The following is a 12447-nucleotide window of genomic DNA, read 5'->3' on the forward strand; positions in this document are numbered from 1 at the left end:
TAAGTGAAATAAACCATTCACAGAAGGACAAATACTGCATGATTCTACTTATATGAGATATCTATCTAAGGTAGTCAGATTTCATAGAAGAAGAGAGTAGAATGTGGGTTTTTGGATTTTTCAAATCACAACTAGGAAGGAGAAGGAAGAGGGAAAATGGAGCCAGAGATAAAAGAGGAATGTAAGAGGCTGGCATGTGAGAAACTCTGGAGGAGATTCAGAGTAGAACAGAATTGGGGCTGGAAGAAGTTTTTGAGAAGTGCAGTTCACAGCTAGGATCTGGATCTCCTTCAATATTCCATAATAGACTTGGTTAAAAAATAGAATTCATTTTAAATAGCTTTTAGAGGAACTCTTGTTTCTTCTCCAAGTGTGACAGAATGAGCTGCATGGACTTCAGGAATTTATAGGGTTACATATCCTATTCTAAAATGAGCATGGTATAATGGGGCGGGGGAGTACAGGTTCTAAGTCAATTTGTATAGGCTGTAAGAGCCTCTGACTCTTAACTAGCTCTGTGACCTTGAGTGAGTATTTGGGTCTCTGTTTCTTCAACTGAAAGCTGGAGGAGTCATAGTATCTACCAGAGAAAGCTGTTAAGAGTGCTTAATATGAATGAGATTAGGGGCACATGGGTGGCTCAGTTGGTTAAGTGTCTGACTTTTTATTTCAGCTCAGGTCATGACCTCAGGGTTCTGAGATCAAGCCCTGTGTTGGGCTCCACATTGGGCATAGAGCCTGCATAAGATTCTCTCTCCCCTCCTCTTCCCCTTCTCCCCTTCTCACTCTCTCCCTCTCTCTCTTAAAAAAAAAAAAAAAAAAAAAAAAAAAAAAAAAAAAACAGTATGTCAATGAGATTATATGCATGAAAGCACCTATGGTGGATCTGACACATAACTATTCATTAATTATAATTCCCTTTAGAATAAACTCACACCAAGGAACTTATTAGGGTTATAAGATTCCAAATTTCAGAGATCATATTAAAGCTTAAGGAAAAGGACTATATTAACTGCTTCCCAAAAAATGGTAGCAAGAGACAGCTCAACTGCTCTAAATTTTGCAATCTCACGCCCTGTAGTGCAATGTCCTAAGGCTTTTAAGTTTAAAAATTCCTTTGTGAAAATTAAAATTCCCAGAACTACTGATATGATCCAGCAATTGCACTACTTGGTATTTACCCAAAAGATACAAACATACAGGTTTGAAGGGATACAGGTACCCCACTGTTTAGAGCAGCATTACCAACAACAGCCACACCATGGGAGAGAGCCCAAATGCCTATCCACTGATGAATGGATAAAGATGTGGTGTGTGGAATATTACTCAGCCATCAAAAAGAATGAAACCTTGCCATTCCCATCAATGTGGATGAAGCCAGAGTGTATTAGGCTAAGTGAAATAAGTCAGTTAGAGAAAGACAACTATCACATGATTTCACCCATATGTGGAATTTAAGAAACAAAACAGATGAATAAATATGGGAAGGGGAAAAGCTGTTATTTAGTGCCAGGATGATCTCAAACAAATGATTTTCCCTCTCTGAGTGTTTGCTTCTTTGGGGAAATATAGAGATAATATAACATTGCTGGGAAGACACTTGAGATATTGGGTATGAGAATGCTTGCCATAAAATGTTTCCATGTATCTAAGGCATGGGAAACCCCAGCTGTCTCCAGATCAGGGCACTACGCAAACTGGAATTGAGTCTCACACTTTGGGTTGATGTCACAAAGGGTCTTGGAAATTTAGGATCAAAACACAGTATTCTGTAGCTGTTCCAAACCTTCTGCATATTGAAATCAAAAGGGGGGCTTTGTGAGAAGTTCTGTTTCCCACCCATTCAGATGAAGGGATCTGCAGTACAGCGGCTCTTTTAGGTGATATGAGCATGCACCAAGGTCTCAGAACCATTAGTAGAGTGGAAGAACCTTTACACAGTTATGGAATGTAGGTTCATGCCTAGTTCTTGCCTAAGCTATGTGACTTTGAGCAAGTTACCTCACTTTTCCGGACCTCAGTACCCTCATCATTGTAAGTAGCAAGTTAAATGTCTATATCTTTTTACTGGCTGTAATCTCTGAAGAACTTTATGTTTTGAATGTCCTAGGATTCTCATTCTAGTCAGTTCGTGTCACCTATGAATTAATCCCTGTCCAGGATAGTTGGGGGGACTGAAGTGAATCAGAGATTGTATATTAGTGGTATAAAAAAGAATGATCCTAAGATTCAGTCCTGACAACGAGATCAGTGCCAGATATCTGCAGATGATATTTTGACACAGTACAAGCATCTATAAGCCATTTTGACACTAGTATTTCAACTCACCTGAACCTGATTCTGTCTAGAACCCTTAACAGGTAGGCAATCTTATTAAATATCATGAACCAACAACCTCCACTGTGCATTCTTGGTTAACGATCAAATATTTAAAAGTCTGGCTTAAGGATACTATGCCATTGACCCATTCATTCATTTATTTAATACTTAATATCCAAATATTTGGTGACACAATTTTCCAGCTATGTGTGTCCATATTTACAAAGAATTATATATGTAAGTAATTTACTTCATCAAGAAGCAAAATCATATAGACATGTGGTACATGAAAAGTTGCTAAATACATCACTAATCATCAAGAAACTGCACATCAAAACCACTATGAAATATACTTCTCACCTGTTAGAAGGCAATTATCAAAAAGACAAGATATAACAAAGTGCTATTAAAGATGTAGAGAAGAGGGAACCTCTGTGCACTGTTGGTGAAAATGTAAATTGATGCAACCACTATGGAAAAGAGTATGGAGGTTCCTCAAAAAATTAAAAATAGAACTACCATATGCTCCAGCAACTTCACTTCCAGATATTTACCTGAAAAGAACAAAAAGGCTAACTCAAAAAGGTATATGCACTCTCATGTTCTTGCAGCATTATTTACAATAGCCAAGATATGGAAACAACTAAAGTGTCCATTGATAGGTGAATGGATAAAGAAAATGTGGAAGAATATATACAATAGGATACTATTCAACCCTAAAAAAAGGATAAGAGGGACGCCTGAGTGGCTCAGTGTTTGCACCTCTGCCTTTGGCTCAGGGTGTGATCCTGGAGTCCTAGGATTGAGTCCCACATTGGGCTCCCTGCATGGAGCTTGCTTCTCTCTCTGCCTATGTCTCTACCTCTCTCTTTCTCTCTGTGTCTCTCATAAATAAATAAATAAATAAAATCTTAAAAAAAAAAAAGATCTTGCTGTTTTCTACAACATGGATGGATCTTGAGGGATTATGCTAAATGAAATAAACCAGAGAAAGACAAATACTGTATAATCTCACTTACAGGTGAAATCCATGCCACCACTACCCCACAAGAACAAGTTCATAGATACAGAGAACAGATTGGTGTCACCAAAGGCAAAAGGTGGGGAGTAGGCAAAAATGGGTGAAAGGGGTCAAAAAGTAAAAACTTCCAGTTAAAAATTAATAAGTCATGGGAATATAATGTATATAGCATCGTGACTATAGTTAACAATAATATATTGTGCATTTGAAAATTGAGAATAGATCTTAAAATCTCTTAACACAAGAAAATCTTTATAACTATATATGATAACATGTTAACTGGGCTTATTGGGGTGATCACTTTGCAATATATACAAATATTGAATCATTATGTTGTACATCTGAAACTGATATAATATATGTCATATCTCAACTAAAAAATTTTTTTTGAAAAGAAGTAAAATAATGCTGAGATGTTTTTGGCCATAGGTCCTCCTTGGGTAAACCGCTGCCTCTGACTCTAAAGAAACAAACAACAACAACAAAAACTCAACCCACAACTATAGGGGGAGGATTAAAAAGAAGCCTGCAGCTTCTATAACTAAAGCTAGGAGTTCAAACAATGTCCTTGAGCTCCCCATCTTTTCCAGCTCTTAGTTCTGCTTCTCTTTGTAGTTGGCCACGTTCTTTCCTATAGCAGAAAGCTTCACAATGGCTTCCAGCCATTGGCGCTTACATCAGCCATATAGCTCACACCTCAGAGGAAGACTCTTTTGTCTCTCCTGATAGCTCCAAGAAAAAAGTTCTAGTTTGGGTCATGTGCCTGCCTCTGAACCAATTGTTCTGGCCATCAAGATGGAATCGTCTGACTGGCCAGACTTGGGGCTTGGGTGAACTTAGCCCCACTTAAACCATGTGGAAAGAGACAATGGAAAAGCTGTGTCAGGCTTTAATAGTCAGGCTGGGTGAGGAAGAGGAGGCAGATGAGGAATAGTAGCTTTGGTATGAAAAAAGCAGGCAGGCTGAGTCCACCAGGCTAGGGGTAAAGGAATTAAAAGGGAGTAGCCCAGGGCCTAAAAATCTCAGAGCTGATTGAAAAGATTAATCTGGTTCCACAGCAACCTTAAGTATCGCAAACTTAATTTTTTTTTTTTATTGGTGTTCAATTTACTAACATACAGAATAACACCCAGTGCCCGTCACCCATTCACTCCCACCCCCCGCCCTCCTCCCCTTCTACCACCCCTAGTTCGTTTCCCAGAGTTAGCAGTCTTTACGTTCTGTCTCCCTTTCTGATATTTCCCACCCATTTCTTCTCCCTTCCCTTATTTTCCCTTTCACTATTATTTATATTCCCCAAATGAATGAGAACATATAATGTTTGTCCTTCTCCGACTGACTTACTTCACTCAGCATAATACCCTCCAGTTCCATCCACGTTGAAGCAAATGGTGGGTATTTGTCATTTCTAATAGCTGAGTAATATTCCATTGTATACATAAACCACATCTTCTTTATCCATTCATCTTTCGTTGGACACCGAGGCTCCTTCCACAGTTTGGCTATTGTGGCCATTGCTGCTAGAAACATCGGGGTGCAGGTGTCCCGGCGTTTCATTGCATTTGTATCTTTGGGGTAAATCCCCAACAGTGCAATTGCTGGGTCGTAGGGCAGGTATATTTTTAACTGTTTGAGGAACCTCCACACAGTTTTCCAGAGTGGCTGCACCAGTTCACATTCCCACCAACAGTGTAAGAGGGTTCCCTTTTCTCCGCATCCTCTCCAACATTTGTTGTTTCCTGCCTTGTTAATTTTCCCCATTCTCACTGGTGTGAGGTGGTATCTCATTGTAGTTTTGATTTGTATTTCCCTGATGGCAAGTGATGCAGAGCATTTTCTCATATGCATGTTGGCCATGTCTATGTCTTCCTCTGTGAGATTTCTGTTCATGTCTTTTGCCCATTTCATGATTGGATTGTTTGTTTCTTTGGTGTTGAGTTTAATAAGTTCTTTATAGATCTTGGAAACTAGCCCTTTATCTGATATGTCATTTGCAAATATCTTCTCCCATTCTGTAGGTTGTCTTTGAGTTTTGTTGACTGTATCCTTTGCTGTGCAAAAGCTTCTTATCTTGATGAAGTCCCAATAGTTCATTTATTTTAAGATTTGTGTGGAATCAGAAAAGACCCCGAATAGCCAGGGGAATTTTAAAAAAGAAAACCATATCTGGGGGCATCACAATGCCAGATTTCAGGTTGTACTACAAAGCTGTGGTCATCAAGACAGTGTGGTACTGGCACAAAAATAGACACATAGATCAGTGGAACAGAATAGAGAATCCAGAAGTGGACCCTGAACTTTATGGGCAACTAATATTCGATAAAGGAGGAAAGACTATCCATTGGAAGAAAGACAGTCTCTTCAATAAATGGTGCTGGGAAAATTGGACATCCACATGCAGAAGAATGAAACTAGACCACTCTCTTTCACCATACACAAAGATAAACTCAAAATGGACGAAAGATCTAAATGTGAGACAAGATTCCATCAAAATCCTAGAGAAGAACACAGGCAACACCCTTTTTGAACTCGGCCATAGTAACTTCTTGCAAGATACATCCACGAAGGCAAAAGAAACAAAAGCAAACTTAATTTTTTTTAAAGATTTTATTTATTTATTCATAAGAGACACAGAGAGAGGGACAGAAGCAGAGACACAAGCAGAGGAAGAAGCAGGCTCCATGCAAGGAGCCCGATGTGGGATTCGATTCCAGGACTCCAGGATCACGCCCTGGGCTGAAGGCAGGTGCTAAACCGCTGAGCCACCCAGGGATCCCAACTATCACAAACTTTAAATTCAGCAGAGAGTCTCCTGGAACATCTAAGGTGTTGCCCAGAACAAAGCTGTGCAGCACTATGGACAGCTGCAGGGATGCACCAAGCAGTCTTTCTTGAAGTTGACAGATGCAATCTCTTTTTTGCTTCAGACCCTGAGTCCTAATCACTATTTGCCATCACTTAAACCATTGATTGCTTCTCAAAATCTCCCCCTGTCCAACACACCTGAAGGAAATGATACACTTCTATCTGTAAAGTGGTTATTATATTAGTGATTTGAGAGGGAGAAGATGGTGAGATTTTTCAGAAGGAAAGGGCATGCCCCAAGCTGCCATGGCAGGGACATAAGGATGCTGAGGAAAGGAAAGACACAATTACATTTTTAAAAGCCCTGCAGGTGATTCTGCTATAATCTTCCTTCTCTTCTATGTTGCAGTTGAGAATCAGACTGATTCTAAATACAGACTATTAACCCTGTGGGTCATCACCTGTGGCACTACCCACCTAGTCACAGCAATTGTCTACAAGATAGCCACTCACAACATAATCCAAGTCTCAATAAATACAACATATCCAGTGGTGACATCTGTAAACATAATGTTAATTTTTTTAAGGTTATGCCCACCCTCTGACCCAGTAAGTTCAGTTTTGGAAATTAGCTCTAAAAGAAATAGAAATATCCATGCAGAAAGAGCTTTAAAGACAAAGATTTTTTTATTATAGATTTACATATAATATGAAAGAAATGAAGTAGACTAAATGCCGAGGGAGGAAATGATGATAGCTGCCACACTGATGGAACACTAGCCATGCATCAGGCTCTGCAACCATTACATCTAACCCATGGAATTCTAACAACAATCCAGTGAGCTTGGTATTGTTTTTATCTGATGCATTTATTGTTTTACAATTAGGAATTCAAGACACATGGTAGGAAATGCAGATTGCAGTTTTATGTAGTGATTAAATGTAATAATTATGAAGAGATTGTAATAACAGAAAAATTATCAGGTGGTGGTATTAAGTAGGAAAATTAATAGATGATATGGTATCAATTACATACAATGTGCACTAAAAAAGGACTTGAGGGGATCCCTAGGTGGCTCAGTGGTTTAGCGCCTGCCTTCAGCCCAGGGTGTGATCCTGAAGTCCCAGGATGGAGTCCCACACCGGGCTCCCTGCATGGAGCCTGCTTCTCCCTCTGCCTGTGTCTCTGCCTCTCTCTCTCTCTCTCTCTCTGTCTCTCATGAATAAAAAAATAAAATATTTTAAAAAAAGGACTTGAAAACATATTAAAATGCAACCAATGGCTGTCCTTAGATAGTAAATTACCTTCTTCATAATTTTCTATATTCTCTAAACTGTCCATAACAAGCATGATTGATTTTTTAATATTAGCAAAAATAAAACAAATTGACTATTTAAAAGGTAACTTTGGAGTACCTGGGTGGCTCAGTTGGTTAACCATCCAACTCTTGGTGTTAGCTCAGGTCATGATCCTCATGGATTGTGAGATCAGCCCTTGACTCTAGGCCCTCATAGGGCTCTGTACTAAGTGGGGAGTCTGCTTGAAGATTCTCCCCCATGTTCCTCCCCTGACTTATGCTGCTGTCTGTCTCTAGAATAAACAACTCTTAAAAAAAAAAAAAGGTAACTTCATGTACACTAAAACATTACTAAAGCATGTACACTAAAGTATGGTCCCTGGGTGAGTGGAATTGTGGATTTTGTTCTCTGTAGTTTTTTACTTGTAATAATCATTGTTTTTGAGATAAAGAAAAAATAATAGAAGAAACCTATTTAACATATAAAAAGATGGGAGAAAATGCCACTTTAGTCTCTATAAATCCAAATAATTCATTCAAAGCATTTCGGGTTTCCTTCCTAACCCTTTTGCCACCAATTCTTTGTAACTTAAAATAATAGACCATTATCAGTTTTTGCCTCATGGAAAGTCATCCCTTGCAGCATTGTAAGCCACAAACAGCAGGAAGTCACATTCACCAAGCTGCGCATTCACAAAATGCGGGAAGTCAGGAGTCAGTGTGAGCAACAGCCTGGTCTGCAGAATGTTTCACCAGTGTATCATAAATGTTAAGTGTGGGTGGTGTGACTGAAAACAAAGAAACTTTCAAGTCTTTTGAAAGAGAAGAGTTTTCAACTCTCAGGAGCCAACATAAAGATTTAAAAGATTAAATAATTAAATAAATAAGATTCCAGAAATAGAATCTTCCATAAGATCTCCCCATTCCCAAACAGAGAGATACAGTTTCTGTGGCACAGGAAAGGCAGATCCTAGGATCATATAGCCTTGTTATGTATACCAAGAAACAAGTAGATCTTCCTCTATCCTTCTTTCCTCAATATGACTCTCTTAGCCCGAGAGTAAAAAAAAAAATCGTCTTTTACTTGGATTATTGCTATGTCCTCTTTACTTGTCTCAATACTCCACTCATTCCTCTTATTTTCTCATCACAGAAAAGCCAAAGCGATTATTTAAAAACATAGATAAGACCATTTCACCCTCTGCTTAAACCTTTGATGACTGTCACATTCCATGGCAAATAAAATGCAAATTCCTGTCCATGGTCTAGGAACTCCTGCAACATCAGAGCTGCCCTCTCTCCACCCTCCACCGTCATCTTGGGCCACCCTGACTTCACCAGCTTCCCCGCAGCCACACTGGAGTTTGCTTTCTCAAGTATGCCAAAGTTTTCTCCACTACAAGAGCCTTTAGAGCTTCTGCTGGAAGAACTCTCTGTTCTCTTTTCATGGTTGTCAGCTCCTTTGAAAGGCCTTTCTGATCACCTGATCTAAGCAGCTCTCCTCCTGCTGCTGCCTCCAATAGTCTCTACGGTGGCAGCCAATTGTTTTCTTCCTAGTACTTGTCATAATTGGTAATTATGCATTTCCACCTTTGTTTACTTTTTATCATCTGTCATCCAGAGTATAAAACCCGTACTATACTGCATTGTAGTACTTCCCAATGTAACTCTAGGATAATGCCTGGCAATTAGTAAGTCTTCCTGGAAAAAGCAAACAATTTGTTGACTACACGAACTAGCTCAATTCTGCCTTTATTCATCATGTGCCCTTGCACAGTTCACTTAACTTCTCTACAACTCAGTTTCTCCCTCTGTACAATGAAAATGCTAGTTACCTATCTATAGATAAATGCTTGAGAAATGGCTGGCCCAGTAGCTGCACAGAGCAGGCTCTCCTATAATTACAGCTTTCACAGTGAAGGTTATGATGGGTTGGGCAGTTAATAGAGAAATCCCATTTTCATCTTGTGAACTGATAGGCAGAGTTTGTTCTTCTAACTGGTGATAAAAAAAAAAAAGAAAAGAAAAAAGCACAGCACCAGACATAGAATGGATGCTTAATAAATGTCTAATGATGAATCAATTGTAAGATAAAAGCTTTAAAATTTGAACCTTTAAAAAGTTCACCATATGCATTATTAATAGTTTTAAAAATTAAATACAACTTGAATGTCAATCAACAGGAGAGCCTGGTACATGAATACAACAAAATTGTGTGCCTAATAGATTGGAGTATAAAAACTAATAGTTTTTTCACATCCATAGATGAAATTACCTTTAGAAACATATTTAACATATAAGAAACAGTTTTTGTACTAATAGTTTTTTCACATCCATAGATGAAATTACCAAGGCATGAAGAAAAGAAGAACCTTAACAATACACAAGTGAACTTACTTAGAAAAAACAACTATACTTTTGTACTGATATGTCCAGATTGGCCATGAACTACCTCCAGATTTACAAAGGGAGCTTGGGTAAAATGAACATTATCCTAAGAATCAAAGCCTAGCACAGGACACCTGGGTGGCTCAGTGGTTGAGCATCTGCCTTTGGTTCAGGTCATAATCCCAGGGTCCTGGGATGGTGTCCTGCATCCTTCCTGTGGGGAGCCTGCTTCTCCTTCAGCCTATGTCTCTGCCTCTCTCTGTGTGTCTCTCATGAATAAATAAATAAAATCTTAAAAAAGAGAGAGAGAGAGAGAGAGAGAGAGAGAGTGTGTGTGTGTGTGTGTGTGTGTGTGTGTGTGTGTGTGTCAAGGCCTGGCTTCTCATCCTGATCCTAGCATTAAGTAGCTACTTGATCGTGGGTGGGCACCTGCTTCTCTCAGCCTCATTTTGTAAAATGAAAGCCCTGGACTAGATAATCCCTAAATTTTGCTGATTCTAGCATCCTGAGAGTTCAATACTTCATTCACCATTAACAGCTCTTATTATCAATTATAATTTCCTAACTTATAATGACTTATCTACATTGCTTAACCTCATGAAATAATCACTGATACTCTGATGGTGGAAGAACCCAACAGGGGTCCATAAATGGGCAAATGGGGCATTACTGCACCACCTTAATTCTTTATAATCCAAAATTCATATTTGCAACCTATGGCATGAGCTCAAATGACTTTGTATGTAATTTAGACAAAATCGGAAACCTTAAATTTTCCAGATTGATACTCTACAGGATAGTAACTCACTAAATAACTGCCAATTCTTACCAGTGACATTACATGATAATCTTACTACCCCTAAAATGTAGTAACAATTAACTAAGTACTCAAATCATGACTTAAAACTTGTAGCAGTAAGAACAGTGTGAATAATGTAGCATGTCAGCTAGGTTTGGGTTCATAACCCAGCTCAACCCTTATTTGCTATAAGATCATAGGAAAATCCCTTAACTCCATGAGCTACTGTTTCCTATGGAATGAGAATAAGAATGTCTCCCTCAAAGGCTTATTAGGATAGAATAGGGGCACCTGAGTGGCTCAGTCAACTAAGCATCTGACTCTTTTTTTTTTTTTTTTAAGATTTACTTATTTATTCATGAGAGACAGAGACAGAGACAGAGAGAGGCAGAGACATAGGCAGAGGGAGAAACAGTCTCCATACAGGGAGCTTGATGCAGCACTCAATCCCAGATCTCAGGATCGTGCACTCAGCCAAAGGCAGACACTCAAATGCTGAGCCACCCAGGTGTCCCTGTATCTGACTCTTGATTTACGCCCAGGTCATGATCTCAGAGTCCTGAGATCAAGCCCCACATATGACTCTGTGCTCAGTGGGGAGTCTGCTTGAGATTCTCTCTCACCCTGTCTTTCTGTCCTTCCTCCCCAACACACAGAGTATATTCTCTCTTAAATAATAAATGAATAAATCTTTTTTTTTTTTTTTTTTTTTAGAAAAAGAGATGTTGGAATTACATTAAATGACACATATAAGACATCAGACTTTTTGCCTACTATGCAGGATTCTTTTTCTTATCGAAAACTGGGCCCTCTCCATTTATAGAAGGGCAGAAGGAAGCTCAGAGTAATGGTGGTTGTATCTCTGCCACAAACCAACTCCAAAGCTCAATGCCCAAGAAGTCAGCACTTCCTAGTCCTAAATCAAAGCACAGAACCATAGTTGGTTTACACCCATGCTTAATGAACAGCTATTCATCTTTCTAACATTTTTGAGCACTTACTCTATTCCAATCACTAATCTGGCTGCTGGAGATTGATATAGAAGTAAGATACATTCTTTATTTTTTTTAAGATTTTATTTATTTATTTATTTATTTATTTATTTATTTATTTATTTATTTATTCATGAGAGACACAGAGAGAGGCAGAGACATAGGCAGAGGGAGAAGCAGACTCCATGCAGGGAGATCGATGTGGGACTCAATCCTGGGATTCCAGGATCATGCTCTGGGCCAAAGGCAGGCACCAAACCGCTGAGCCACCTAGGCACCCAAGATACATTCTTTAATGAAGTTATGGGCCAGTGAGAAAACACTTTAAAAAAAAAAAAGAAAAAATGCAGCATAATGGGTAATATAAATGGAGATATGAAGAGTTCTCTGAGAGCACTAAATCCTAAGTATTTGAGAAGGCTTCAAGGAGGAAGAGACATTAAACTGCCTCTTTGAGATTAAACAGGAATTCACTATGTAGAGAACAGAATTCTAAGAAGAGAAATTATATTCTCAAGGCCATAAAAGCTCTAATAACTAAAATTGTAGAGTAGAATAGTAACATGTGGAATGCTGGGAAACTGGTACAGTGTCTGTGTTGAGACAGATCGTGTCTTTAAAATAATTACTCTAAAAGTAGGGTATTTCCAGAATAAGAGCAGAAAGAAGGAAGTACACCAGATAATTGCAGTAATTTGGCCAAAGAAAAGGTCTGACCTTAAGCACCGGCAGTAGGAATGGAGAGGGGAAGTAGGTTCAAGAATCATTTAAGAGACAGAACAAAAAGGATTTGTATCTGATTCTATTGTGATTGTTTGCTTCTTT

The 12447-nt window shown here is 38.8% G+C and overlaps 1 long non-coding RNA gene across 1 annotated transcript in view; it reads right to left on the bottom strand.

Moving 5' to 3' along the window:
- LOC112649962 (uncharacterized) overlaps window positions 1-12447 on the bottom strand; it is a 181064-nt gene that overhangs the window by 39409 nt on the left and 129208 nt on the right. The gene's annotated exons all lie outside the window — the stretch shown is intronic.

The sequence above is a fragment of the Canis lupus genome, chromosome 11, assembly GCF_003254725.2.
Source record: "Canis lupus dingo isolate Sandy chromosome 11, ASM325472v2, whole genome shotgun sequence".
Classification (NCBI taxonomy): domain Eukaryota; kingdom Metazoa; phylum Chordata; class Mammalia; order Carnivora; family Canidae; genus Canis; species Canis lupus.